This window comes from Myotis davidii, unplaced genomic scaffold (genome assembly GCF_000327345.1).
Source record: "Myotis davidii unplaced genomic scaffold, ASM32734v1 scaffold268, whole genome shotgun sequence".
Classification (NCBI taxonomy): Eukaryota; Metazoa; Chordata; class Mammalia; order Chiroptera; family Vespertilionidae; genus Myotis; species Myotis davidii.
Window position 1 is genome coordinate 5,643,326 of NW_006383015.1, and position 7,315 is coordinate 5,650,640.

Genomic DNA, 7,315 nt, shown 5'->3' on the forward strand with positions numbered 1-7,315 from the left:
GGCCTTCCCCTGACCAGCCTGGTCGACTCCCACAAAGGGAGGCCAGACTGTGGCTTAGGCCAACTCACCAAGGGGAGCAGGGAGCAGGTAGTAGGACATCCCCTAGGGCTCCCAGTATGTGATAGGGGGCAAGCTGGGCTGAGGGACCCCCCCTCCAGTGCACAAATTTTTGTGCACCGGGCCTCTAGTAAGAATATATAACATGTAGGGGCTCTTTGGTAGATTATGTCCAAAGTAACAGTTACTGCCAAACATATGCAGTCTGCTCCTAGTTCTAACTATGCAACTGCTTCAGAACTTCCTATCTCTTTCCTAAACCTCATCCAAATAGGTTTCCAGCAAAGATTTTTATTTGCTCTTGAATCAGTTAAAATTACTATTATTACAGATCTTCACCCCAGTTGACTTTAAGTACCACCTAGCATTCAACAGCAAATATTATTTTGTGCTGTGGGAGATGTATTTCAAATAAGAAAATGTTGTTCATACACGGCTGATGAGATTTGCACTGTGAATGGCGTTTACGGCTGTGATGGTGACTGTGCACAAAGGTCCTCAGACTTCTGGATTGATTGAAATGATGTGCAAGTTATCTCGTTAAAGTTGGGGAGCATTATTACTTACTAGGGCTACAAATTCTCTGCTACTCCTCTGATTGAGAGGTGGAGTTTAGTTCCTCTCTCACATCTGAGCTGGCTTTAGTGATGTTTTTGACCAATTTTAATGCAAACGGAAGTGACATTCTGGGAATCCCAAGGATAGGTCAAAAGAAGACTTGCAACTTCCACTTAGGTCTTTCAAAATGCTACTCTGGAGAAAGCCAACTACCCCTTACGATGTGTAACTGCCATGAGACCACCATGTTGGAGAGGCCAAATGTAGGCACTCTGGTCAAAAGTCTCAGGGGGGTTCATTCTTCCACTCATCCTTCCCAAGGCACTGCACATGGGAGTGATGTCATCCAGGACCTTCAAAATCAGCCCAACTACCAGCTGAGTTCAAAAAAGGATTTCAACCAGTGTCACAAAGGCAGAAGAATTACATAGCAAAGTCTGGTTCAAAGTCTGTTTAACATAATTATGGGATATAATACAATAGTTGTTTTAAGCTTTGGGGGTTTTTTGTTTGTTTGTTTGTTTTTACGCAGCAGTGGATAACCACAGAGGGTATGATAGCTGGCTCTTTCACAAGGGAATCAAACCTGTCATTCTGATTCTACCATCACATAATCCTAAAGTCCCCAGGCCCTAAACAGATCATTTCACAACTGTAAGCAGATTCACCTTACCTATAGGGATCAAGCTAAATAAGTACTGACGCTCCCCTACAACTGGCCCCTCAGAGCGCGTCTCCAACATACTCAGGACTGAGTCCATACAAGCTGACTGCTGTGCTGGCAGATTTCTGCATTGTCTGGGTCCACTGAAAGCCACCAGCTCCCAGCTTATGACTATAACTCAGGTTTTCACCAAGGCTCCAAAATCAGCTTTTGTAACCAAATAGGTATTCAGGCAACATCCAACTCTTCTTTTATCTGTTTGTCCACTCCCCCTGCCCTCCTCTCTCAACTCCTTTCATCTCCACCTTGCTCTTATTAACGGTCTCCTCTGGAGCTCCACCTTCTCTGAGATCTCCTGCTTCTCTTATACTCCCTCCCTTTACCTCTGTATGACCCTGCAGTCACTTGGCCTCTCTCCACGTCTGTAAGTTAGGAATGGTGTGAGCATTGACATAAGATCACATAATTTAACTACTAGCATAGCACAGGATACAGAGTAACTGCACAAAATAGATTCACAGTTATTGATAACATTACTATTATTTGTCAGCCTAAAATAATAGTGGCCCTGCCAGTCAACCCATGCCAATAAATATCTGTCTGACTACCAACTACAATGTGCTGTCACTCCTTCCTATAACAACCTAAATTACGTTTGGGCTCATTCGGAACCACCTCTACCATAATCTAATCCTTCAAATCAGAGTAACCACACTGCCCAGAAACTCATAGCATGTCATGGTGTGAAGAAGTATAATGTCCAATCCCATCATACAGAGAACTGTCTGCCAAACTGTCCCTGAGTCTACTCCAAAAATTCAAATTTGTGCAACTGAATTACCCATTATAATTCTATAGTTTTTTTCCAATTAATTATATCATTTCTGATAGACATAGCAGTTATTTTAAATTGGGTTAACCCAATGTTACAGAACATAAAACATGCTATCTTAGTTCAAATAGTATAACGTGGGTAAAATATATTTTTACATATCAACTAAGAGAAATAATAATTTGCAATTTTGTCTTCCTAGAATATATGTTATTTAGGAATCTTTAAACATTTTAACACTATCAATTTCACTTTAGCATTGCTACTAGATCAATGATAACTACTAGAATGTCCTTTTTTAGGGATCACCCTCCTCCCCAGAATATAAGATATTCAGTAAGACATGTACTTAATGATAACTGATCTCTTTCCAATCTTTAAAGATGGATATACAACCGCCTTCTGGACATCTCTGTTTAGGTGTATCATAACAATACAACAATAATGGCTAATGCTTAGCACTTACTCTGTATCCAGCACTATTCCAGGAGTCTAATTTACATTTTCTCTGAATAACCTTCACAAAAACCCAAAAGTAGGCATTATTGTTCTCATTTTACAGAGAAAACAGAGGTATGAAAAATTTAAATAACCTACTCAAAAGCTCACAGTTACTGAATGTCAGAGCCTGGATTCAAACCCAAAAAGACTGGCTCCACTAACTATATACATTTTTGTTCTGCCTCTCATGGACACCTGAAACTCATGTGCCTAACACAAAACTTACCATTTTCAATCATAAATCTTCTCTAATTTCTTGGTTATTTAGAACCAAGAAACATCATGCTATTTTCTCTCTTTAATTCTCTCTTCAGTTATCTAATTCCCTTCCCCTTCGCTCCCCACCTCCCCTGGATCATTATAATATTGCAATATCTCCTAACTAGTTTATTTCTACCTCCAATCCCAGTTTATTCAATCCATTCTCCATTCTGCAGTCAAAGTAAATTTTCCCAAATGCAAATCTAATTATATCACCTCCTACCTTAAAACACTTCAACAGCTTCCGTGTATCCTTAAAAAAGTGTCCACACACCTTAACAGGGCTTACAGGGATCTTATGATTTAGTGTGATATCTCCCTAACCTACCCATCCACCCCACAGGCTTGAGGCTCCACTCACACTCAGCTTCCTTCAACTCTTCAAATAGAGTTTGTTTTCCTTGCCTCTGGGTCTTCATGCATCCTGTTTCTACTGTGTGTGCACATTGCAGAACACACCATAACTTCTTCACCTGGACAAATTCTACTTATCCCTCAGGTTTCAGCTTAGATGTTGCTTCTGGTGGAAGCCCGCCCTAATCTGCCCTGGCATGTCTTCATGTAATTCCTAAACTTCCTTTACTACAGCGTCAATCAAGCTCTATTATCAAAATTTTAAAAAACTATCTGCATCCCTCACTAAAATGTAAGTTTCATGAGTACAAAACTGATTTATTTTACTTAAAGTAGTTACCCAAAATGTGTTTGTGAAATTAGTGAATAAATTTAAAGCACAAAAGGGTTAAAGAAAAGTGATGCAGAGATACTGTATTCAAACAACTACATACTCTTAAATTGTCTATTTCCTGTCAAAAATGCATTCCCATATTTAGTGTGATATATTCTATAATAAGAAATTAAAGAGAAGTAAAAGGAATGGTAAGTGGCCATGATGAAACTATAATGGATAATGGAGAAAGAATAAATGAAGGAATAAATAAAAATACAACTTTCAGAGGTTGATAAATACATGCTTATTAAATATCATGGACAAGGAGATATACACAAGCATTCATAAGATTACTGAAACAATAACCAAGATATAGTTCTGCTGATCTATGAGAGTCTCAGAGAGAAAGTAGATTTAAGATTTTGGAAAATTAGTGTTTATCAGTGTTTCCTTTACAGATTGTCCCAGCCTCCTGACTACATGAAGAGCAAAATTAAAACTGGAGGCCCAGTGTAAACTGGATCAAGTTCTCGGTAATGAAGAGAGGAAATAGAAACCTGTAACTAAGGATAGGAACATAGTCATTCTGATCAAACACTTCTCACCACAATCAGTTTTTAAAATCAAAACTGTGTAAATTCATTGGGTTTGAACATCTACTATAATGACATTCTAGGAATGCAAAAATCAATAACAAATATGGCTGAACCTCCCATATACTAGTACCTATATGAGCACCAGAATTCATGATTGGCTCTCAGCTCTAGGTTCGAGAAAAAGAGATGCTGAGTAATCTGAAAGGATATATAGTGGGGTGATCTTCATGAGTCAACAAAAAAGCATCATTGATTAAAACCAACTTCATCATATGGACATTATTAGTATGGGTACAGTAACCCACGAACCTGTTGTTTCATGTGTTTCTGAGAATACCTGTTAGAAACCAGTCTTCACGGAGTTTAGCATAGCAAAATGCAAGCAAGGTAAGGCAGGGACCATTCCCTGATGCGTCAGTCTACAATGTACCACCTGTTTGCATTCAGAAATCCCCAAGGCCCCGCATACCCACAGATTTCAACAGAACCAGGCACTAGAGTTAGTGAATTAATTCTGAGGCAAGCAGGACTCCACACAGTACCACAAGGCATGTAATGATAGATTCAGCACAAGGTAATTTTTTGCTCTGGAGGCCCCAATGTTGGGAAAGTCAAGTCAGTTATGCTTCATCCTATTCTGATACAATGAATAAAGTATGAGCCTCATTTACATTAAATACTTATGCCTCATGGTTTTAAAAATCTCTAAAAACTGCTACTCACATTTTAACTGCAGCCACCCTATTTTTCCCCTGCAGCTCCCTATATATTTTAATTATGAGAGGGAAAGAAAGTATATCAAACCTGGCAAAGGATATGACACTATGTGTTCAATTTAATTAGAAAACATTTTTTAAAGAATTTATATGTAAATCCTCTTGAATGGCGAGATTAAAATAAATGTCACAGTCAAATTAAGTTATTCCATATAAATTTCATTTGCATCATTCTTTGTGAACATTTGTAAAGATTATAGAAAACATTTAGTAGAATATTTATCTTATGCTAACGACCCCGAAATCCTGCCATATTTTATCCTTCCAGGTCTCCCAACAGCAGGCAGTAGAGAGGCCATAAAAGACATTCCACAATGCCCTTAAAATTTAGAGGGAAAAAAAAAATATATATATATATATATAGTCATTTACCATAAAAGACATTCCACAATGTCCTTAAAATTTAGAAGAAAAAATATATATATATGTATATATAGTCATTTAGACACTGGATATTCGAATGTATCTTTATCAATAAAATACATACATGTTTCAAGTTATTTCTCTCCTTTTATAATGCATGTTGAGGTTTTGGGGTTTTTTTTACTTCTTTCCTCTTTTTCCACTTTGCTGTTTTGCTTGTCTTCATTATGGCTGCAAACATCACTGAGCTTTGTGTGGGAAACTGTTATTTGGGGACCCAAACATCTTACGCTGTTTTGCGAGACTGGTGGTGTTTTCTCCTTTGATGAACAGAGCACTTCTCTGTGGTTTGTGTGTTTCTTTTAGGTCACACCTTAAAGAAATAATTAGCTAGGCTCGCGGTTTCAGGGGAGGAAAAGTGGACCTTTGCTACCAGGAAAGCCTATTTTTGTTTTGGTCAACAATCAATAGTGTTCTTGTGGATACAAGGCCTTTATAAAAATGAAAGTTGTAAAGACACAAAAATGATCTTTGAGCATCAAGAAGCATGCACAAATGGTGCTGATTTTGACTTGCTGAGGGTTTTTTTCTCTCATTACTACATTGATCTCAGCAGCTGTAGGTACTTAAACTCTCTTTCTGGAACCCTCGCGCCCTACATTATGCACAAGAGAAGTAGGGACAATTACTACCGATTTTTCACAGAGCCCGGGGAGCCACTCGGCGGGAAGATAGACATTCTTCCTCCTGCCACAGGACCTTCCCACTCGCCAAGTGCAGCATCTTCTTATAAAACAGCATGGTAATATCATTCAGAAAGAGAGGATTTTTTTATATAACAATGGTGAAAGGACCCTTGAGAAAAAGAAGGGAAGAAATTAAGTTCAACTAGTCCTTGCCAAGCTATGGGTGCCTCCAATGATGTGTAATGAAAGGTCTGTGTGGGTTTGATTGGGTGTGTGAGAGCATTTATGGCACCTGGGCCTGCAGGGGGCCACCCCAGCAGCCAAATGGTAATACTGGGGTGCAATGACAGAGCACTTAGCTGAAGTCAGTGCACTTCGTTTCTCTGATAATTTTCATTTTCATTGTTCAAGAAGCTGTGGACACTGTAGAAGCTGAGGTTCAAATACCTGCAGCTGCTGAGATAAACGAATGCTGTAGCTGTTTTTAAAGTTTCCAGTTGTACTGTTTGCAAAAGTTTCCAGTGGGAATACTATTTAAGAGGAAAGTTTGACAAAAGTGCAGTTAAAACAGTCTACTTACCTTTCCAAAGCCGTAAAATCCTAAATCTATATATGGATCATTCTTTATTCCTCTTCAGTTCACAAGCCGGCGAGCTCCTGTTCCCCCGCCCAGCAGAGCCGGTCCCCCTGGCCTGCTATTAAATTCTCAGTGTGGAAAAAGCGACTTCGATTTTCTACTCAAGCTCCACAGACATAGACCTGAGGTTGTCTGCACTTGTGATATATAACAGATCCAGACATTTAAAAACGTGTTAACCTGTTTATATGGAAGAATAAAAATGTTCCGAGAGGACAAAGCCGTGCCAAGTCGGAATACAAGTGTGCCTCCACTTTCCTGCGTTTCCCTCATCTAACCAAAGCTTGTCGGTGCAATAGCTACTTGTTCTTTAAGTCTTTTTAAGGTTTTGAACATTAGAAAACAGGAAGATAACAAAGCCAAACATTAATATAATTCCATTTTCAGAACCACGGAGATAGTAAGTCTTGTCTTTGGTTTTCTAAAGACCCTTTATTTTTCCAGCAACAAACATAGGGTTTGTTTAGAGGGGGAAAAAAATGCTGCTTGATTAATTATTGTTACTCTGCTTATTTTCCTATATTTTGCAAATAGTCTGTTCAAATTAATATAAAAACTGAGAACTTTTGTTAAATTCCCACAATGCAAACATTAAGTATTGCTTCAAACTTTGGGGACTTTCAGGAAGCAATTGTTGGTTTCACAAGTAGGAGAGGCATTTCTGCATTGCTCACCTGCAGCCTGTTTAGTTTTTGTCAAAGTTTACTTTTCCTA

At 38.6% G+C, this 7,315-nt stretch overlaps 1 pseudogene; it reads right to left on the reverse strand.

Moving 5' to 3' along the window:
* LOC102765958 overlaps window positions 1–7,315 on the reverse strand; it is a 14,217-nt pseudogene that overhangs the window by 5,621 nt on the left and 1,281 nt on the right.